General features: G+C 37.3%; 1 protein-coding gene across 3 annotated transcripts in view; it reads left to right on the plus strand.

Annotated features, from left to right (window-relative positions):
- The window catches only part of Nrp1 (neuropilin 1), a 138,173-nt gene that overhangs the window by 72,420 nt on the left and 41,659 nt on the right, over positions 1 to 24,094 (plus strand). The gene's annotated exons all lie outside the window — the stretch shown is intronic.

Below are 24,094 nucleotides of genomic sequence, written 5' to 3' on the forward strand. Positions count from 1 at the left end.
GTTCCAGTTGCCTTGAATAGCTGTTGAAAAAGCAATGTCAGGCAAAGTACTCTCAGATGAGAAGAGATGGGGAAGGAACCCTGCAGAATGATCCCTCACAACACAGCTAGGAGGGCAGGCTCAGAATTCCCTGAAAATCCACTTACCTTCTCAGATCCTCACTTGCTGCTCTTCACAGAATTTCAATACAGTTGGCTGATAACAAACTAAAAGATCTGATTTTTTTCCAACAAATATATGCTTTCTACATGTTTCCTATTTTGACATATTCTGATTCCCATGATGAAATATATGAATTCTACTTGTAACTGTGCGTGAAATTGCTGTTTTCAAGTGTCAGGTTTTCTGCTTGTTCAGATAGGGTTGGGGTGCATTTTTCTTATAGGTCTATGGAGCACACACCCAGGAAGGGGTTTAATTGAGGGCTCAAATCTCTGTCAATTACTTATAAAATGTATAGAATATATAGAAGTGTGTAAAATGTGTAGGATGTACAATTGGTGACCTCATTCATGATGTTGCTTCTTCTTACTTTGTTCTGACATGACCTTCCCTGCCACAACTATATACCCCACTGATCCCTCCTCATCTTCTCCCTCCCCATCCATTGTCACTGTTTGCTAGCAGTCCACCATACCCTATTCTCATCCCCAATACCTGATCTTGCCCAGATTTGACATCTGGACATTCCTACCAAGGCCCGACATATGCACTCTTGAATTTTTCACCCACTGTCAAATGAAACATCCATATCTGGATCTTTGTGTTAAACTTCAAATTATACAAAATGGTATTTGCTAAGGGATCCAGGTTTCCTATCCAGGAGAGTAGCCAGAGCCTGTCTTACACTCATTGCCAGATATATAAAAATGACTAATTCTCAGAGAGAGTTTCTAAGCAAGAAAAAAAACAAGATGATTTATCCTCTCCTTTCCACATCTATTGCTATTTCAGTCTTTTGAACACAAATACCAGATTTTGTTTTACTTTGGAAAGGTCAATATTAGTTTAACATACACTTAAAGTGAAATAGCCTATTACGAGAGACTGAACTCATGCTAACCTCTAAATGATAACACTGAGCAATGTGTAGAGGGTGAGAAAAGATGAGACTTTTGCCTTGGGATTACTGAATCTAGCTCTAGATTAGCCAGAAATGAAATGAATTTGCCTCTGTCAAAATAGCTCTTGGTAACTTGTTTTCCCACATCTCCAAACCAACAAGCAGTTCAGTATGATTGACAGATGTGCCTCTAGAGGAAAGTTTACATTTTGCAGAGCTAAGCATGTTTGCATGGTAATGTAGTCCTATTCTTGGTAATGCTGAAAGCACTCAATAATGTAGGGCCAGTGGTCTTGCAAGAGTTCTGAAATTGCAACTCTAGCAATTCTTCTGTGCAAGGCAATTCTATGCCTATAGAAACCTGGAGACTAAATGGACTCTCACAAAGCATTTGTCAAGAGGAGAGGATTTTACATCATTCTTCAGAGTTAGGCACAATTTGAGATTGCTGCAGAAGAAAAAAATATCTCAATTCATCCAACGCTTCCTGTTCATGGAATAGCATGATCAGGAGAAGTGAGGTATAACCCAAGTTCCTCCAAAATGAAGATTTACTTCTTGCTCATGCTATTCCAGCACTGGACCAGCTGGAGGTCTGCTCCACATCTTCTCACTTTGGCACCCAGGCTTGAGGGAGATGCCATCCTCTGAAATGCTGCTGCCACCAAGGCAGAAGGAGAAAGAAGGTGTGGACAATCATGCTGTGTTTCCTTCCCAGAGCCCTTCCATATATCATTGCCAGAGCACATTACTCAGCCATACTTAACCAAAAGGGAAGCAGGAGGCACAGTTTGACATGCGCTGGAGGGAACAGAGTGGGGAATGCTTGATGAACAGCTCGAAGGGCAATTGTACCATTCACAGATCACTTACCATTTATTGAGAGCTTATTATGTGGCCTGACGTGTGCTACATACTTGACATTTTTTTTTATTTAATCATAACCGCAATGCTGGGTAGGGAATGTAATTATCCCCCTAGTAAAAATGAAGACACTGAGGTTCAGAGAAATTATTGAAAGGTCAAGGTCACGGATGATGACAGCATTGGAAATAAAATCTGTTGGATTCCAACACCTGTTTCTTTAATGACATTGTGCAGTATCTTTATCATTTGTAACCACTCTTACGAATTCAAGTATATCTTCGAATATACTCTACACTTTTCCTTGAGCTGGGAAGGTTCACACTGAGATGGGTTGGGTGCTGACTGTTTCTAAATCTAGAAGGCAGGGATCTTGCTCCTCAGTCATTTTGAGGCATGACTGTCACAAAAGCTTAGCTTCTGTTTCACCTTGTAGTAAAATTATCTTTATTTCCCTTCGGGGCTCAGTGGCTTCATTTACATGCTTGTTGTGTCTGTGTACATGACAGGAACTGTTATCATCCACCAATCACCTAATTATGAATAATTTCATGTGTTTCCAGTTTTTCTGAAGCTCCTTGGAAGTGGTTGGCTTGTTGTTTGCATTGCATAGATGTTTTAGAAATTAACCAACAAGTACAGTATAATTTAGACTGAGGGCAAGAGGCACAGACCTCTAATCACAGGAATGTTAGCACACATGCATTTCTATTTTTATGCACAGAAGTATGCAGATGACATTTGTTTTCTTTTCCAGCCTTTTCCCATTTTGCATGAAATATATCCCACAAAACATGTTGCTGTAGCAACAATAAGGACAAATACTTGCATGTGTTAAATTAATAAGGTAACGTTGGAAGTTGACTTTCCTTCAAGACAGGAACAGTCTTTGGTTCCCATTGTTTTCTCTAGGAAATTACTGAGTGACATAGAAAAACAATGCCTCATTAGCTGTAGATCTGAATGTCCACATTTGTGCTTCCTGTGAGATCTGTTGTCTGCCAGGAAGCCTAAAAACAAGTTGAGGAGCCAGGCTTTCAGTAAGAAGGGACCTGAAGGGAAGTCCCAATCTGAAGGTTTACACATGGCCACATCCTGCTTAGAAGGCCACCTTATGTCCCGAGTGGCTACAAAACTCTTGATCGTCAATGAACAGTTGATCACACTCTAAAATTTGTTCATTTTTTCCCCAGAGTATTCCATCTGTGTCTTAGAGCTGTTTATATTATTAATTTATTCTTTTTAAACTTTTATTTTTCTCTATACCTTTGTTTCTAGTTAAACAATCAAGGATTCAGAGTCTCAGTGCATCCATCATGCAATAAAATTTCTTCTTAAATGCATCATTGGAGTCCATACCATTACATTCACTGAAACTGAGTTTCTTTTCCTATAAAATAAAGATAATGTGACCTTCACTCCAAGTTCTAGCAGTCTATGATACTATGAATCTCAGAAAAAATGCAGACTCTTTTCTTTTTCTTCTCTAAAACCTAATACATAGCATACTCTATCTGTTCAGGAAACATATCCTCATAGATCCTAAATGTAGCCATTCACACACAAAGCAGAATTTAATTCGTTAATTATTCCAATGTTTTATTAATGATAGTGTTCACCACACTGTAAACAGATTTATTCTTCCAGGTTTAATTAAAGCTCTTGGGAGTGCTTTCCTCTAAACAACTGTGACTTTTCCCTGATTAAAATGCCAGGAGACAAAAAAAATCAAGACACACAATGCCTGAGTGGGATGTGGCCTTTGTTGATCCAGAGAAATCAAAATGGCACCAGGGACTAATGGATTACCACACCCTCCAGTGCTTTAGAAATAGATTTGACAAACCAACTCAGACTGCATCTCCACTCCTTTCCAAATTTGAGGGTATTGTCTTTTGTGGAAAAAATTTTGTACTAGATTATTTATGCCTCCACTTATTTCAGAGGAGCACAAAACAGTTGGCTTCTCAACCACATCCTGTTTGGTTTGGTAAATCAGCCCTATTATGGATTATTCACACAGAAGAAGGAAACCTCCAGGAAAATAGTCTGTAACTGCAAGAATATATGTGCAAACCCCTAAAGCAAAAGTACCTTCTCTGCATTGCATTTTCTAGAACAGATGTTCATTCTGAGGTGTGAGAAGGAAAGTTCCAGAAGAGACTAGCTAGAGCTAACCTTCTGAGGAAACTTGTTTCCATGCTTTTCTATTGTCTGATATGTATTTCTCAGATAACACTCAAGTCTTCCATACTTGCTCCCTGAAGGACCTTTGAAAGAAGACACAATATCAAAATCCCCTAATGTAGTAGGGAGGCAGATACACTAAAATGAATTAAAACATACCCACAGCAATGCATACACAATCATGTTCACTCCCTTGCAATGATAATGTCCAAAAAAGTAAATGCCATCCTTATAGATGCATCAAGTGAAGCTGGTCAAATCCAAGTAGACTTTTGGGTGCCTTAGGGATTTTAAAATTGTGAGACATGTTCTAACAATATAATCTAACATATCTATAGCACGTTCCTCTGTAAAGGCACCTTTTCATACACATCTCATCTTGGCTTTAGAAGGAGAGATAAGGCAGATGATTCTTCTGTCCCTGTTCATGTAAGACTGCTGAAGTCCAGAGAGGTTACAATGGTTCACCGAAATCCCAACTTCAGGAAAAGATATACCTTGTGGGAAATATCTCAGTCTTACACAGTTGACATGGACTTCCTTCCTCATGCTTGTGAAGCAAGTTAGTGGGCAGGGAATGAGAAGTCCAGACCACAGAGAGCTGGTGAATCACCACTTGTGTTTGGATCTGACACAGACCAGGTGTGGCTGATGCTCACCTGGCTCTTTGGCCACTCTAACAGAGTTTTCACCTCATGCTCTTGTGACTGAGGTATGCTGGGCTGACACCCTCGTGCCAACTGTTCAGGGAAAGATGACAAAGCCAAGTGAGAGCTTATGCATCACAAAGGAGACTGACTCAAATAGGTTCCTGCCCTCATTTCCCAGGTTCCTTTGTGTGGCCAAGGACTCCAACAAACTTTATCATCAATCTGTTCCCCCATCCCCATCCAGAGCCATGTATTGTTGCTACCAGCAACCTCCAAAGTGGCTCTGTCACAATTCCAACCTTGATTTGTTACAACTCAGTTACAACTCATTGAGACTGAAAGCCAAAGATAATTTAAAACCTAGACCTGATTTCATGAGCTAAAATGGAACCAGATAGACCTCCTTTAACCAACAAAGGGAATAAAATAACTTATGAATCTTTGGAAATAGTTCCTCTGACCAATAATATCATTATATTATGCCTTTTAATCATATTTTAGGTGGGAAAAGTGAATGCTTTCTTATTTGATTAGAAGAGATTTTTGTTTTGTTTTTACTTAAAACCCTTGTTTTGAATCTTTAGCCTCCACAAATTGAAAGTAGAAATGGAAGTAATTCATCTTAAAGGCATACAATGTCATTTATTTTAATGAGTTTCATGCAATATTTTATGTCCTCCTAGACTTTCTGGACAAACCTTTTGCTCTCTGATACTTATGTGTTTAGTGTGGAATAGTCATCTCCTATGAAACTTTTTTTTTTTCATTTTTTACAAAATTTCCAGTTTCTAGCAGGTTTATAACCTGTAATGCTATATTCAAAATCAGTTCCATCTGCTAAATTGACTAATCCAGAAAATATACAGAGCCAGGTTATCCTGATTGTAAACACTCTGTGTTTATAAACCAGACACTTTAGGGGATGCATTAACTCATTCAGATCATTAGTAAATTGCTGAAATTACAATAAAATGATACTTTATAAATCTGTAACTAGAGAACTGACAAAAATAGCTCCCTGGTTTACCCAAATGTGGAATGATGCATGTAATATATAATGTTGGCAAATTTTGGAAAAATACAGCTGTTCAATTGAATGTGTTTCCAGGTGTGCTGTGTGTGTGTGTGTGTGTGTGTGTGTGCATGCGCGTGTGTTAATGGCAACAAATATTAACATGCTAATATGCTGTTTTAGTTAAGACACTCCTCTGAAAGGTGCATAATTTGCTTTAATAAAATGTCCCTAGATGAGTCTTTGGTTGTCTTATCCTGATTCTGAATTGACTTTTACTTCCTCCATAGAATAGATGCTTTATATCCTACCCCTTAAAACATCACATCTCTGTTACCTATGTTTCCACCCAGGAAGTATGTGCTCCCAAATCTCACACCTCCTGAGGCACTTTTCCTAATAATGCTGTCTCTGGGACATTGACTTTTCACAGTACATAAAGTCATTTAGAGGAAATATATAGGGACAGATTAAATTTAGAGTTTTGGGAGTTTTTAATGTTTTTAAGGAGAATATGATTTGGGGAAACCAGAAGCACATGTGACAAGTAATTATTTGGATATTTTTAACCAATTGTTTTGTCATGTAGAAATTATTAAAATGATGTTAACCATTTGGGTCAAATGGATCACCTAATTCAGTTTTAAAAAGCAGTCAAATGATTTTACTAATTAATATTTCATGTCAACACATCCTAAAGAAAATGTTTAACAGTTGAAAACAATATTGAATGAACCACAACTCTTTAGATAGAATTGCATTTAAAAAAATTATCTTTGTAGCATGAGCATTTCATTTTCCTTAGTTTGGGTTTCTCGTTAGTTTATGCCAATGTCTATTTGTAATCAACATCCATAATTATATTCTAGGAGAGAATTATTTTTCCCCTAGGAGATCTCAACTTTAACTGCAAGACTGAAAGTGGATGCAAACATCTTTGTCTAAATCCCTTAGTTTGCATAGGTTCAGAGGTTAAGTGATTTGCAAGACCACATAGCAAATTAATGACAGAACCTGGGCTAGAATCTTAAAATTTTTGTTCTCACTCAATTGTTAACAAAATGTGGGAAGTGGATTTGGGTTCCTTTTAAGGGTAGAATCCTGAAGACCAGTAAGTAGGTTTAAATCCCAACCTCTCCCTACTAAGTTGCTGATTGGCAGATGATGTCTATTAAATAGAAGAGTCCTAGAGAAGCTACCATTTAAACAATTAGACTATATCTGAAATAGTTTCTTGGTCTGGACATTGTTCACATTCTGGATTGGATAAGTCTTAGGTGTAGGAACTGTCCTGGGTATTGTAGGATACTGGGCAGCATCCCTGGCCTCTTCCCAGTGGAAGCCAATGCAGAATCAGGATAAGATAACCAAAGACTCACCTAGGGAATTTTTTTAAAGCAAATTATGCACCTTTCAGATGAGTGTCTTAACTAAAACAGCATATTAGCAATACCCAAGCTCATACACACCCTAGTTAGAACTATCAAAAATGTTTCCAGACATTTATGTCATCCCCAATTGAAAACCACTGCTATAGAAGATGGTCTAATTCCTAATGAAGTCATTTTTAATATAATCACTCAGTCTTTTGAATGAAAAAAGTAACTTGCTGATTTCTTTTTTTTTTTTTTTTCTTGGCAGTAGTGGTTACTTTCCAACCACTTGTAGCTATTATTTGAAGAGAACCATAGTTCTTTTGTTTTCCAAAAATACAGATGTATTTGTTTACCTTATGCAGGAAAATCGTATCATAAACCTCCCTGCTTATTTATCTTAGGCTTCACTATTTTTAACTTTTAAAAATGAGCTGTTTTTAGTTAAATAAATACAGATGTTATTTTAGACAACTTTGCAATCAGCAGAGATAAGGATGGGATTAAAAAAAGGAAACACAAATATAAAATTGCAAGTCATCATTGACAAGAAGGCAAAATAAGACTGAAATCAACTCCTTACACATGACCGTTGAGGGTCACCAGCCTTTGTCTTTCTATTTTAGTTTTGATGCAGTATGTAAATCAAAGGTGTATTATTGTTTCTTAATTTCAAATGTAATCAAAAGCAAAAACACTGTGGTTGAAAAGCATCTCTATTGCTTATTAACTTATCTTTTTATGGGAAAAATAATATTAAGTTTCCATTTCTATAACCTAAAGAACAACACATTAAGAGCCATCAATTACCAACCAGTTTCATATCTGTGGACCAATAAGAAGGCAAGGTTGACGGTTTCACATCTGTTTTGGGTGAAAGGCTATTCCTGTCTGTGGTATTTAAAATTTAAAGAACTTCTGTTATTATACAATTGGGAATCCTCAGGGAGTAAAATGTTAATGAAATCCATAACATGCACAGATTTTATGATAGCAGTTTTAAGAAATTCCTTTGGTGGGGTTTGTTGATTTCTGTCCCCGTGGTAATAATTGTACCTTTTACAGAGTGCATTAATGTTCACATTTAGGAGCAATGGCTACGTTTATGCAGCGTGTAATGTAACACACCCACTCCTAAGCTTTAAATAACTTTCATACTGCAGTTTGAAAATCCCAGAGCAAAAAAAAAAAGAAAAAAAAAAGTGTTCTTCAGAATTGGCAAAACACATAGTTTAAAACTTCTGGATTATCCACAGCAAACTTTTCCAGCAGTGAAAGGTGTGCACCCTGGAAATTTCGAAACTTGGGTGTGGACAGAGATTCTGTGCTCTCTTATAACTGTCATTTAATGCAAGATTTGAAATCTCCACATGAGAATGGCAATTTTGATCCACATCAAAATAGCATGTTGGGATGCTGACTTGAAAATGAGACAGTCACACACACACACACACACACACACACACAAACACACACACACAATTTCCTTTCTCCACCTTCTTCCCTCCCTCAACCATCTAATCTCACTCAATTCTAGGTTCAAATAAGGAGAGGAAAGTAGATTAAATTTTAAAATGCTCTATAAATCCCAATAGTAATAAAATACATTATGCTTTTACATTTCCAACTATTGAACAGAGTAAGCATTGGAAACTAATTGCACATGTTATGACTCAGAATAATCACATATGTACTTGTGCAAGTGACTGGTGCATTTTCTTCTCAGCTCTCTTTGCCTCAAGGGGTTAAAAATGCATTGATGGCATTCTCTTAATTGCCTCCCTTCAGGAGAATGAAGTCTTAATTCTACCACACTTTTATTTTTCTCACAATTTTAATGCTTTAAACTTCTAACTACATTTTATGGATCTAACAACAACAACAACAACAAAACCCTATTTTATTCTTTTAGCAAGACTAGAGAGCTATCGATGAAATTCTTCCAGGGGTGGGTGATTGGATGAGACAGCTTCTCGGGTTCTTTGGAGCATTTAAGATTCCCTGATTCTATTAAAAATAAATGTACTCTATCAGCTAGTGCCCTGAGCTTGCCTAAGATAAAATATAAATATATGGAGCATAGCTGAAATTCATTTTAAATACTATTGATAATGGTATGAGGCAGCACACAGCAGATTTTTTTCCATTAAGTAGGTTTTTCTTTCCTTTTTTTTTCCCCCTTAGATCAAATAATTGTTTGGGTTGGCTTCACCATGCAGCTTATCTGAGAATTATACATCGAAACTTCACTTAGTGGGGCCTGTTTTCCTTGGTTCTTTTGTGCTAGCTTGTAGGGAAGTGCAACCCACTAAGGGAGATAAGAAGCCCAGACAGTTCATCTTTCATGTCTCTCCAATCTTTGAAGGAAATATCCGTAAGGCAGGGGCTTACCCACCATGACAGATGGTTCACACCTTAAAGTCCTGCCAATATCCAGACTTTTTTCCTTCCTTAAAATGACAAATATCACGTTCAATTCTGAGGATTTTATAAACCTTTAACACTACTCCGAAACATGAAGGGAAAAAAGCAGCACCAGGGATCCAGTGTCTGAAGAAAGTCATTACGGTTGTCTTAGGCTTCTAGACTCTATATGTTTACTAAGGGCTAATGTTGATGCCTGTAGATCCCATCATAGAAAAGAGAGAAGGACCAAGACCCAAGTAGGTGCACAGGTTAATAGCTACAGGAGCAAGAAATTTGACAGAGCCTTAAGTCTGAAGATCTGGAAATGAAATATCAAATTTCCAGTGGGAAATACTCGTGATAATGAAAAGAAGTTAGAAAATCATATGAAATCTGAAATCCTGATGGCATTTATTTTTGATATTTCAGGAGGCACACAGAACTTATGAGAACAGAAAATAATATTTTAAGTTCCCAATCTTAACAAAATGAAGATGTAGTGTGCCAAATCTTATTGAATATTTTTAATACTGTTTTAAAAAATCCATATTCTCAATCATCAACATTTTAAGCACACATATTATACCATTCCTTTTTGTATGTATTTATAAGGATATTGTTGTTTATTTGGAAAACTTCAATGCCAAAGTGAAAAAATTCATTTATTTAACAAATATTTACCGCAGAAAAAAATCAGTCAACACTTTTGTGCCTTTAATATGATATGTCTTCTAAAATCAATCACTAATAAATAGATGAATGTCACTTACTAAGACAAACATGGGAATCCTCTTGTCTGACCTCAATTTTGACTTTCCCTGAGACTTCCAGGAAGTAGAACAACAAGGAAAAGGGAACAGGCAGAGGTGATTTGGGCTTCCACCTCTATATGGAGAAATTCAGTATCAATGTCTATAATACAGTGATCCAGTTCCTTTGGTGGGAGAATGTTGCTGATTTTCCAGAAGAGACTATATGAACATCTGTTCACTTATTGTTCTGTAGAATGTCTAGTTTAGAATATGTGTTTCTCATATAAGATTCATCTCAATTAAAATCTTTTTATCAAAGGTAATTCAAACAGATTAAGAATCAGCTCATACCATTTCTTTTTAAATCCTGGCAATTGTATTACCATCATACAAAGTCATGTGCTTTAATTCTTAACTTTGTATCTCAAAGCACAATGGCAATGTAATAGGATTCTTGCTGTTCTGAAAACTTGCAAAGTTGTATGGAAAGAATGCCTTTGGAAGCATTTTCCAATATGTGCCTTAGCTCTCTTTTTTCTGCCAACAAGATCCCTCCTAGCCCACCTGATTACATGTATACAACAGCATGGCCTTGTTCCCCAACAGACTTTTCACCCCTGTCCCTGCCAAGTATGTGGTTGAATTAGATGCATCCAACCATGTATTAAGGATGGTTCCAGTGAATAAATGCAAGTTACCGCTTCCATTGTGTGATGGGCTTCAGGCCGGGTGAGGGGAGCAATGACAGGCTGTGCTGAATGTGACATCTGTGCTTATGCTCCCGTGGTTTGAAAGTTGTCACGCAGATGCATTCTCCCATTGTGTGACCCTGGCTGCAATGCATGAAATTAGCAAAATGGAATTTTTTTTTCAGAACATGAAAACAATTTGTAGTTCCGTCCACTGACTGCTAATATTTGGATGGCAAAGGGGACACCTGGTCTTCAGAGCACAAAGTGACATCATTCTATTTCTCTGTCTTCTGGGTGGAATGAGAAAATCGCAGCTCCTTCCTTATCACTTCCCTCTTCCTTGTTTCCGTATTGTGCCTCCATTCATGGAGCTCCTACCTGGATTGTCTTCCTCCTGCTTTATTCCGACCTTCATTCAGTTCAAAAGTCTAGATCACTAATCATGAATTCTAATTTTTTGAAAATGCATTCCCCCCAAGATTTTCCCCATTCCATTTATAAATGATTTTTCGAAAAAGAATCAGTGTGCAGTACCAAATGCATAGTAAGCTTCCAACAGGGAAAACACAATTGACCAAATATTAATTGTGAAGCTCTTTTCATCTATTCTCAGGAATGAATGGCATCCCTTCAGAGACTGACTATTTACATACAATTTCTGACAACCAGCTATACCTAGGCAGCCTGTTCTTTCTCTTCTTTTTGTCTCTAGGGTAGCATTCCTTATAACCTTAGGCGGGTGGCCAGCTTTAATCTCAGTAATCCCATCAGCTCCTTGCAGGATTCTTAATGCCAAGTAAAGGAGTTTTCTTGGACACCTGCACTTCCAGATTTTCCATCAGCACATGAAACTCTCATTACCATGAGAGGCCCACCTAGATTACTGAGAAATACATGGAAAACTGGTGTACAAGGATACTGTCAAAGTTTATAGGCCAAGTGACTGATTTAGACCATCACCCCCATCTGCAAGTCTTTAGTTTCCAGAAATCCACCCTTGTGTTTATTTTCAAAACCAAGTTTTTAGGAAGAAGGAGGAGAAGAATTAAAGGCATGACTTACTGAAAATGAATAATCAACAAGTCATTTGTCTGTGCTAAAGTAGACAGATGCTAGATACAAATGTATGTTTATCTTGAGTCATTTAGGAATCATCCCAACAATGCAGATAAAACTTTATGGGTAGAGTAGAAAGATACCTTACCTAAGCATACTATTTAATATTTTCTTGGTGTCTTAGGTTTGAAAATCACTTTAAATTGTCAAGACACAGAATGATGTCTGTGTGACCGTAACTGCACCTGAGAAAGGTGTCAACTTGCTTTGCCCAACCACAGAGCCACCTGTGCTTCTGCCAGGATCCTTGCTGGTGGGCTGCTTCTGTGAGACCAGGAGACAAAGAAATACAAAAATCTTTTAGGGTCTGAAATCTGCACTTCTTAGCCACACAAAGCTATAGTTCCAACTTCTTATAAAGATTATAGGTGACTGGGGTGAAGCCATGGAGACCTACAGTGAAGCAATGAGATTATAATGCTGATTTTTTTTAAAAAAAAAATACAGGAAGCAGGGCCCTAGCAATGTGGTTCAGTGGTAGAACACTTGCCCAGCACTTGCCAGGCCCTTAGGTTCAATTCCCAGCACTGTCAAAAACAAAGTTACAGGCAGGAAGGGTATGGAAGAAGTAAATTCCCAGACACATAAACATCTTGCACATAACCATCCTGTGGACGTCATGCTTGCCACTAGCTTAGCTCTGAAATAGGAAGTTGGAGAAGAAGTTGGACTTAGGTCTTTGAGACTATGATGGATAAAGTGAAAAATTATTTAATACCTGCTGCCCTGTGGGGTAATTTCCAGGAGAGACATTTACTAAGTTAATGAGAGTTCACTTGAGAAATAAATAAAAAAGGAATATTTGACACAGGGCGGACCTGGCCAATGAAACTCAATGAGACTCTAGTTTTAAGTAGTGGCCCTTTCAAAAGGACTGGAAATTTTATGGCTAGTTATAATATTTGCAGTAAGAAATACCAGGATAAGAATAATCACATTCTTGGTTTAAGAGTGCAAGTTAGTTGCCCAAACACTTTAATGTTGACTTTAATGACAGGCAGTTGGCTTTTGTTTGGAAGAAAGGAGTTTTAGATCTTGCCAGCAGTGCTGGACTTAACACAGCATTGAATTTAAATTCAACAAACATTTATGGAGCATCTGCTAAGGATTAAGGATATGTGGGGATAGGTGAATATAAAGTGCAGAAAACTCTGTCCCTTCTTCAAAGGAATTATAATCTAGGCATTTCGGGCAAAGCTTTTCTTGTGCGAGTACACACACACACACACACACACACACACACACACACACACACTCAACTCCAATTACCCAAATGACTGAAGGGGAAAAAATATTACGTCACATTCTCATGGTTAATGTGTGTATATATGCGTCATTGTGATCTTCATAATAACCATAACAAATAACCTAAATGGGCCAGGAATTGGTTTTCTGTTGGAGAGAGGAGGAAACTAAAGCTTGAATTGGCTAATTAACTTGCTTAACACTATCCAGGTCACTCCTTAATGTCAAAGCCACAGAGCTACTTCTAGGGCCTGTGCTTTTCAGCGACCACAAGCTGCTTCTATCACCCACATCGTCTCCCTGTAGTACCAGTACCAGAAAGTACAGAGTAGTTTCAATGCAATCTATGCACTTTATATAGGGGTTTATTTTTTTATTTGACTTTTTCCTTTCTTGACTAGAGGATAAGAAACTTATAACCTTCTCTTCTTTTCACCCAAGCACCTAGCACTTATTTGTGTTATAAATGAATAATTGCCAATCATTACCTTCCCTCCACAATGGAATGGGTATTCAGAACACAAATATCTATCATTATAAGCTCATGTTCCCAACTCTGCACCTCTTCTTGGATGTTTGAGGAGCCAACTGTGTGATTTTGATGGCGGTGAGCATCCCTGAAGAAAACCTCACACAGTTCTTATGCTATTTCATTGAACTCCTTTCTTTCTTTTTTCTTTTTTTTTTTTTTTTTTCTTTTTTCATTTCATTTTATTTATTTATTTATTTTTATTTTCAACATAGGCATGAACATAGGCTAGGACTGCAGAGTGCCCTGAGGTGCGAGTGAGTATTCTCTCTGACTCATGCAGACTGACGCTAGTCTCATTCCCAGGAATGCCTGGATTCCCAGAGGCAGTAAGAGTACACATTTCAGGAGAATTACCTCAGCAGTGCAGTGCAGGATCATGAGTTTAATTACAATTAAGATTCCATTGTCTGTCACTAGCCTAACACTTCATGGTCTAGACTGCTGGATTGTGTGAAGGTCCAAACAGAGGAGGATGTATGTGTGTGTGTGTGCATACGGTGGTGGGGAGGGAAGAGAAGGTTACTTATCCTTATTCTCTAAAAGAATCTTACCAAGAGATATGAGATAGAAGGGAAACATTCATCTTATCAAATATTTTCAAATGTAGGCAATTGGGTGGGATTTCTTCCCCATTCCTTCTGCCTTTAGCTCATCAGCCCTGGCTACTTGCTCAGCCAAAGTCTTACCCCATCCAATGAGTTCCAGTTCAAACAGTTCAAGTGACTTTTTTTCCATGAATCCCTTTCTATCGCTTTTCCACAAGTAACTTTCCCTTCTCCTGAATCCCATTGTTCACGAGGCTGGCACTTTTTACTTTCAGTCTGATAATAACATTATTGCTTTATAGGCCTATGTGCTCCCAAAGCCTGGCATTCATAAAAGTGGACTGAATTTAATGGATTAAATGTTTTTATCTGGACACTTGATCACCTTCCATTTAATTTTACACTTTATTTTGAGCCTATATGATGTCTGAAGTACTATGACGGGGCCCTAGGACACAGCTGTGCAAGCATGTGCCTGACTACCTAGTTTATTAGCAAGGGTCATGCTTGCTCTGTGTCTCAGTCTCCTCATCTACAAAACCTGCCTCGTGTGACTGGTATGAGAATTGAAGGAGATGATGTATAGAAATTTAGCACTTAGTACAATACCTGCCACATAGTGGCACATAGTGTCCCAAAGATGTTTTTAATAATAATGGCAGCAACAATAATAATGATCACTATTTTAGCTACATAATACAGTCCTACCAAAATGATGTGCAGGCAGAATAAATTCTACTGGAGAGTTATGAAGTGGTTGTCATCCAGGCCAGCCTTTTTCCATTCTTCCATTTCTGTACCCTTTTTGTTTTGGCAGGAACAAACATCAGGAGCTAGATACGTGTGTATACAATCTGCTCAGTGTTCCAGAATATCTAGAGCTGCCTTCTTACAGTCAACTACTACACCAATAGCTCTTGACCTATAAGCTTGCTCATGCCCACCTGTCCAATGTAGTGCCTAACACGTAGGTCTTCTGCTAGGGAGGGTTACATATATACAAAAATAGTGTGGAACCATAGGGCATTAGAGGATTTATCAGCCATGACCTCCATGCAATAGGTGCTCACTACCTCTTTACCAAGTAAATACAACTGGTAGGAGTATATGCTGTACCCTCCCCATGAGGCACTTGACTGGGAAATTTGCCTGCCCCTTCTGTAGATCTGAGACTGGTTACAATTGTTTTCAATCTAAAACATACTTGCTGCTAAGAAATTTCAGGCAGGTGTGATGGTGTGTGCCTGTAATTCCAGTAGCTCAAGAAATTGAAGCAGGAGGATCATAAGTTCAAAGCCAGTATCAACAACTTAGTGAGGCCTTAAGCAACTTAGTGTGACCCTGTCTCTTTTTACTTGTTTGTTGTTGGTGGTGCTGGGGAATCGAACCCCTGACCTTGTGCATGCTAGGCAGGCACTCTACCAACTGAGCTATATCCCCAGCCCTATGACCCTGTCTCAGAGTAAAAAAATATTTTAAAGGCCTGGGGATGCAGTTAAGCACCTCTGATTTCAATTCCTGGTTCCAAAAGAATAAAAAGAAAAATCTAGTTTGACATTTTTTAAAATTTAGATGTATTTTTTTAAAGGATGTATAAAAATGTAAGATTATACATATGTATATTGTGTAATGTTTAGATCAGGGTTAACTAACCTATCTCCTCAAATGTTTATCATTTGGGAGGTAAAAACATTCAAAATTCTTTCTTTTGGCTTTTTGAAATATACACTACATTATCCTTGCATATAATCACCCTACTGTGCACACTAGAACTTCTTAGTTCTACATAACTATACAGTCAGGCCATTTTTATTATGGAGCTTTTAAGTTAAATTATTAGCTAATTTCTTAGGGATTACATTTGATCTGTTGTACTTGTCCTCATTCCAGATCAAAGGATTGGACTCAGGTTTGAAATGAAATGTAACTTACAAATAAACATTCAAAACAAAATGTTCATTGAAAGTATTGTCTCTGAATCTTTTACTGTCCAGCCAGAACTCCTGAGAGTCTTAGTTGGAAGAGGGGACCATTTAAATGTCATCTTCTTGAACAAGCTGTTAAAGGTTTCTGAGGTACCATCTGCAAGTTAGCATGCCATTGAAATAAATTACTTCATTTTAAAGGAGAAAAGATTCAAAGAGCAGGCGTGAAATTGTTTAAAACAATCTTTTCTTAAGCATTGAGACTTAATCAGCCTTTCTTTTTATCTCTGCACATGAGTTTCAAGTTGCCTTAAATGCTGATTACTTGTATCCCAGAGTCTATAAAAGCCTCAATGCTATTTCATTTTCTCCTCCTTTGTTATCAGAATGTATTTGTGTCCTGGTGTCCAGAGTTAAATGGTTTATCAAGTAAGAGAGGATTACAATGGAATATTTGTCTAGTTTTTCTGAATACAATTATATCTGTGCTAAAAATATGGAAGAAAATTCCTTAGGTTTTGCATAGAATATGTTATGCTGCCTCTCCATATTTATCTTAAATGTGTTTATAAAATAAGCAATTTCTGCTAAGTTGTCATGATGTATGCCTTGCTCTCAACCAAAGGTCATTTGAAGCTTTAATTCCACATCCATCAAACTGAGGAAACATAGACCAGTGGTGGAGTCTCCACCCTAGAACAGCATTCTCCTCCTCATTTGATCTTGATGGCTTCCATATTGGAGTGATTTCTGTAGCTGGATTCTGGAAATATCTCTGGCTGAGATGCTAGAATATTAACCTGCTGCATGGAGACCCTCTTGTTTCCTTACAATTTTAATAACAACAGCAGATTTCACTATTCAAATAGAACCAGATGGAACTCCAGTTCAAAGAACATGTCAGAATTAAATATTTCTTTTTTAATTAGTTGCTTCTGATTTATGCAAAAGAAATTAACATGAAAATAGAAGAATGTGCCATGAATCCAGATGCCACGGGAGCCCACAGGAGCATTATCTCCTTTTATCTGACAAAACAAGCAAAGGTCGGCCCTTGTTGGGGGACTTCATTTTTCTTGTTCCTTTTCTTGTTGTTCTTTTTCTGTAAGTGCAGTGGCAATCAGGGAAGCCAGCCTTTCCCGCGCCTCTGGGCCATCATAGCCTTATCTAATGTTATTCTAACTGGCTGGTTCAAATCTTCTGGTAGGAAAATTCATCTCTCCATTCACTTAAAATTGTTTCACTATCAGCAAAGGGTTTTCTAGCAACCAACAGTCTATTTCCACCTGGGAAAATACTTTCTTTTAATTTAACTATGGAAAAAAGGATTTGATTCAGATAATTAAGATGAGAAAATAAAATTGATGAGATTTTCCCATCATTGCACTCTTTGCATACTTGGGGTTTTTTTTATTCTTTACTAGAATTTTTGAATGTTTCTTTATAGCTTTGCTAAAAATGATTCATAACCATCATCTTTTTTTCAAACATAATCATTTGCAAAGTTGTACTTTCCAGTAGCTGGTATACATTTCAAACTGAAAAACAAAGTAGTCGCAAATGATTTCATACATCCTATGATTGTACAAAACATTTACTTTCCAAAAAGTAAATATTTCCAAAATGAAGAGCTACTGCTATTGGATTTCATGATTATTGACTAAGAAATTCTAAATTGTCTTTCTAGTTATTATGGTTTTAAAATATGGATTGGGGAACCCATGGATGCAGTGGCTCACTGCACTGGGCCACTGATTTGACCTGGGAGACAAGTCCCAGCTCAGTCACTGATAAGTTATGTGACTCTGGACAAGGTTCACATATCACTTTGTTCCTCAATTTATTTTTCCATAAAGCCTGTCTTGTATGATTGATTTGAGAATTGAAAGGGAGAACGCTTATAAATTTAGCCCTTAATAAAATGCATAACATAAAGGTCTACCTATGCATTTTCTATTAATAAGAGTAATCTAGTTATCAACATTTTCAATGTAACACAATAATAATGACAAAATACATAAAGAGAAAGAAAATTATGTTACTAACTATATAGTGATTATATTCTGATTTGTAACTGTTAAGTCCAAGATCCTAAATTTTAGAAACACAAATGTCAGGTGCTTATGAAGTCAGTCCACACAGGCTAGAATAGCACTGATGCTCACAGGCTCAGACTCTGTCAAAAAACATTTGTTTTATCTAAGGAAATGAGACAACTGCTAAAAAATATTTTCTTTAGCTTGTAGTGTCAAGTGATGAATTAAACAGCTCTTTGAGTCATCAAAGATGCTCTAAAGAAAATTCAACATAGTCCCCCCCCCAAAAAAAAAATATTTTCCTATTTTTAATCAGAACTCAGTTTTTTGTCCTTTATTTTTTCAGGTTCTTGTATTGACCTGCCTAGGGAGTGTTAAAAGTGGGTAAATGCTCCCTTGCCAATGCTAGCTCAATGGGCAGTATTTTATTGAGCAAGACAGATTTTCATTTTAGAAATGAGGCTTCCCACATTATGACATTACCAATAGCTGGTTATGTATTATTATAGGAAGCAATGATATTCATTTCATGGCTCGAAGGCTGCATGCTGCTGTTTAACCAGCAGTTTGCAAAGATTTGTTGCATGATTTACTATGCAATGCTAAAACCTGCTGCTTTGTCCCCAAGTGATTCTCAGTAAAATGTGTGCTCTTCCTCATTTCTCTTTATCTGGGGAATGTGCTTCCTGCCATTACTTAGACAATACCACAGCCATAAAGCATGTGTGGACTGTTCCTGTAGACATCTTAGAACAAAGAGCAAGTCAGGGGCATGGTCAGGATCCAGAGGCATGGAAGCTCCTCAATGCGTAGGACCTGCTACGCCACCACTTCCTGCCCCTGGAAGTAGACAAGGATAACTGTCTTCTACAAGGGCCCTTCTTCCCACCCACAATGAAGAGCTTAGGATGTCCTCTTCTGTGTCTTATGACAGTGCCTTCTCTTTGTGTGCAGAACACAGTGAAAGTAAGATGTGGGTGGACAATCTACATCAGCTTACAATTTTATATTGACTTTGGAAACAGGTGTCACATGGGTCACTTCTGCTGATGGTGCTGTTTAAGCTAACTCAGAAAGCCACCACTGGAACTCCAAAGGAGTTTGATCAACTTCTGCAAGATAATCTACATACCATCAGATAAGAACCAGATGTTTATATGGGTCACACACACAGACACTCAACAATTTGAAGAAATGCACTTGATGTTTGGTTCCATGTGTCCCCACTTCTGTCTCCACACCCCCTCACCACCACCCTTTATGTTAAACAGAAGTTATGGAACTCAGACATGAAACCACAGCCATCTTCTAATTAAAAATAATTAGAAGTTATCAAACTCAGATATGAAATCGCAGCCATCTTCTAATTAAAAATGAAACAGCTGGGAAATAACGATATTCTTTCAAAATCAGAAAATGGTGAGTGGAGAAGAGCAGATTGAGTTTAGAGAAAGCAGGTTACTTAATTATGGTTATTGTGTGTCTGGATTTTTATGGAAAGAAAGGAAGTATTGTTTAGTACCATGAATGCTCCAAAACACAGAGGGGTGGCATTATGTAGAGTGCTTTAGGGTAGTATCTTTGGGTTTCCAGCTGCTTTTCTTAAGTCACTAGTCACTTCTACCAGAATGTGAGGCTGGTGAGAATTCATCATAATTCAAATGGCTAAACCACCAGGAGAATGGTCAGTGGTTACTTTTAATGGTTTTCAGGACTGATGATCACTATGACATCAAGACGACCACGCACATGCTCTTTCAAGGTCAATACATTTTTTTGACACATCTACTAGTCAGGGAAGCATGGTAGGTTGCTTAGCATCCATTATTTCATTCATTCACTCCTTCCTGCTTCCCTCTGCACTTCTCTGCTCCTTTTTTCCTCTGGGACATTCTTTTTCTTTGTTTCCACTTGTAAGCTCCTATTGTTTATCCTTCAATATGCATCTTAGACATAAAATTCAACTGTGAAATGTCTCCATTCCCTCTACCTCCAATTCTCTGATGAATTGTTTCGTTTTTCCTCTGGGCCATGTCAGCACTTTATTTGTATCACCCCATACTATAATCATGGATTTGATTTTCACACTATTACTCTTCTTTATATCTTAACTGTCTATTACAGAACTGAGCAGAGAAGCACTCGTGTCCACTGAGTGAAAGTCAATCTAATTGAGTAAAATTCAGTACCTCACTAGACTAAGTAGACCATGCTATGTCAACCATGTAATGGAATACCATGACACAGTTTAAAGTGGTAATGTAGAAGAATGTTTTTGGCACAGAAATATATGCAGAAAATTAAACAAAAGGGAAGGTTATCAAGAATAGAGGTGATTGGTCTTCATTTTTATAATGATAATACATGCAAATGTTCACATATATTTCACATATGTACCCATGTATGTAATTCATAATTCAGAGCTGAGCCACCAAGAGGATGGACCAGTGGTTGATTTTGAATGGTTTTCATACTACTGATCATTTTGACTTCAAGAAGACCAGAGTACCTGCTCAGGCTGCTAGGTAGCTACCTGGGATTAGCAAAATGACAAAAGAAAGATTAATCAGAAATAAAACATACAAATTCCATTAATATTTTAAATTTATGTTAACAGGACTTTGTAGAAAAGAGGTAAACACCCCAAAAAGCAGTCAGATTACCATTACAACAAAGGCAGATAAACCACAGATAAATGACTTGACAAAAGAGAGGGGATTTGGGCTTCCAGGGCTGATAAACTGTGGAAAAGTGACTAGTATACATATGAAGGGAACTAAAAGAAAATGAAAGTTATTTTTTAGTAAGTTTTGTTCTTGCAAATGCTTCTCAGTTCTTTCAGTCTGAAGTGATAGGGTCATGTGCTTTCTCCTGGTACAGGAGAGAGGGGAAATTCATGCCATCTTCACAAGGGGAAATGAATGTCCTGCTTTTAGCAGAAAAAGGGAGGGAAGGGAAATTTTCTTGTATCTGTTAATTCTCAATTACCTTCAGTTCAAAATAATCTTTACACCAAAGTGGCAAATTTTGGAGTGGCCTACTCTGAAACCCTTCTGATACAAACCTTCAGGCATTAAGTCCTTCTGGTTCCCCTGACTGAGCCGGGCTCTGTCCCCTCCCAAACTTGCTCAGGCACTTAAGGGTGGATGTGGGATGCCATTCCCCCAAAGGCACTTGGAAAGAAAGGACTGGGTTCTCAAGTGAGACTACACAGTGCTCGGGAGGCTGTGTCTTGTTAGAGTTTTGGGTACCGTCCGATTTTAATTGCATTGGTTTTGGTCCCAGCCCTAATCATTTTATGAGGTTGTCATCCATCTTTCCTAAACCCAGTGGCAGTAATGCTAGGAAGAAAAATGAAATGAAATTTCAAGTGTCCCAGTGTGGCAAATAAGAGAATCTGCAGAGTTTTAAAGCACAGCAGGAAACTTTATGCAATTACAAGGCAATGTTGCTAATGCATTTCATTGCTGTTGAGAAAAGAAAATATCTTCTCTTTTTTTTAAATGATTCATGCACATGTTTGGGGGAACCTTTGTAGCTGGGACATTGGGCATTATCCTGAATTGAATACTAGTTAATTCCTGTCCCTTGCTCCTTTTATCTACAGTTAGCTCTTTCTTATGCTTAGGATTCTTCTAATTGACCACCAAATAGCTTCTTTCTTACCTACTTGCTAAATCGCACTCAAAAAAAAAAAATTATAAAAATAGGAAAAGGACAACCAGGGAATGAAGTCCTAGAGTTATTTCAAATCAACTCAAGCTGAGTTATGCACTCCTGGGCATTTAATCTTTTCCAAACTGAAGAGCCATCTGTAAGTTTGACAGGAAGAGTTTATTTAAATAGCTCTGCTTCATGCTCCCTTGGACTTCAAGATTTTAAGGACCCTTCAGCTTGAAAGTGGATGTGGCATTGGGCATGACTCTATGGACAGTCAGAAAAGCACTAAGTGTTCTGAGAGCATTTGAAAACAATTGAAATTGTTCGACACAGCCATGTCTAGAGTGTCCATTAACTTTCAGATTGCAAATTATGAAATCAGAGTTTTTGCAACAACTTAAAAGTACCTATTTGTCTGGAATATACTGAGATTAAGGTGGTCAGATAACATTCAGAGCACTTAGTTAAATTTGAATTCGGGGCAACGAATCAGTTATTAGTATAATTGTGTTTCAAATATTGCAAGGACATAATTAAATTTTGTTTTTTTAAAATCTGAAATTCAAATTTAACTCTTTTATATGTATGTTTGCTAAGTGTGACTGTCATTGATCACCTCTTCTTTTCTAAATTTGTACAAAATGGGGATGGGGAAATTTTGAACGTTCATTCAGGTTACCAGGGTTCATTTCTGAAAAAAAAATGCAAATTTTAGTAAATAAGTTGTGCCTTTGATAAAATTGTATTGGGTAAATATTTATTTGTTGAATCAAAATTTATACTATCTACCATTATCATCCTAAAATACTAATTCTAGTGAAATTGTGAATCTTTTTCTCTTAAACCTGGTAAAAGCATGCAAAGCATAGAATTCACATCTTTAAAATCAGGGAGACGAAATAAAAGATTGTTTTGCACTGGATGGCATCCCCGTTCTTTCCAGAGGAAATCTACTATTGTACAATTGTGTAACTTAATTTGCTTCCTGAATGTAACTCTTGGTTCACTTTTGAAGTACATTGGTAACTCCTTGATTTAACTACTCCAGGGGCCTTCAGGAAAAAAGCAATTCATGAAAGACAATAGTCATTCTTCAGGAGGCAGGCTGTGCATGATATGGAAATTCTTTAGGTGTTCATGGCCTGTAGGCACTGGAGGGTTAATTGAAATATTGTTTTCTGGAAATTGGGTTGTCAAGTAGCAAGGAGAAAGCAAGATTCAGAAATTGGGGATGGGTTTAGGGGTTTCGTTTAGTTTTGCTTTGTTTTTGTTGCTGTTTTCAAGGAAAACAGCATTCTTATTGCCTCTTAATGATAAATATACTATTGAAATATTTTATCAGTGCTAATCAGTTGTACTGTGTAATTACTTTCTGTGCCCTTTAGAAAACCTTTGCCATATATTTGTATTTCATTTATTTAAACACATTTTGTTTCTTTCTATTAAATCCTGCCCAGATAATAGATGAAGGGAAACAATTTTATAGGAACAATCACATGTGCTAATAAAAGGGCATGAAAATATTTCTAACATATAGAAACTAGTAGTGACTTTTATTTTAAGATTATATTTATGAGCCACAGATGTGCCTCCATTGTATCATCCTTGCATAGCAGGCATGAAGTCCTGTGTTCAATCCCTAGCACCACGAAAAGAAAAGAAAAGGTTATATTTAGCTATTAATGATGGAAATAAGGAAAGTTAGAGAAAGAAGAACTATTTGACTTTACTGGAAATATCTGTAAGGCATCCAAAAAAAAAGAGAATTATTTGAAGTCAGACTTGAAAGGGGTCTTCCACTTGTGTTAATTAGCTTTCTGTTACTACGACAAATAATGGGGATAATCAACTTATAAAGATAAAAGGTTTATTTCGACTCAAAGTTTTAGAAGTTTCATGATTGATCAGTCAGTTGGTTTGGGGCCTGTGGAAAGGCAGCACATCAAGGTAGGAGTATGTGACAGAGAAAAACTTGTCATCCCTGTGATGCCATCTAAATGGCCCACCATGCAGGGTTACGAGCTCAGTCAGTGAGA

The sequence above is a fragment of the Sciurus carolinensis genome, chromosome 12, assembly GCF_902686445.1.
Source record: "Sciurus carolinensis chromosome 12, mSciCar1.2, whole genome shotgun sequence".
NCBI lineage: Eukaryota > Metazoa > Chordata > Mammalia > Rodentia > Sciuridae > Sciurus > Sciurus carolinensis.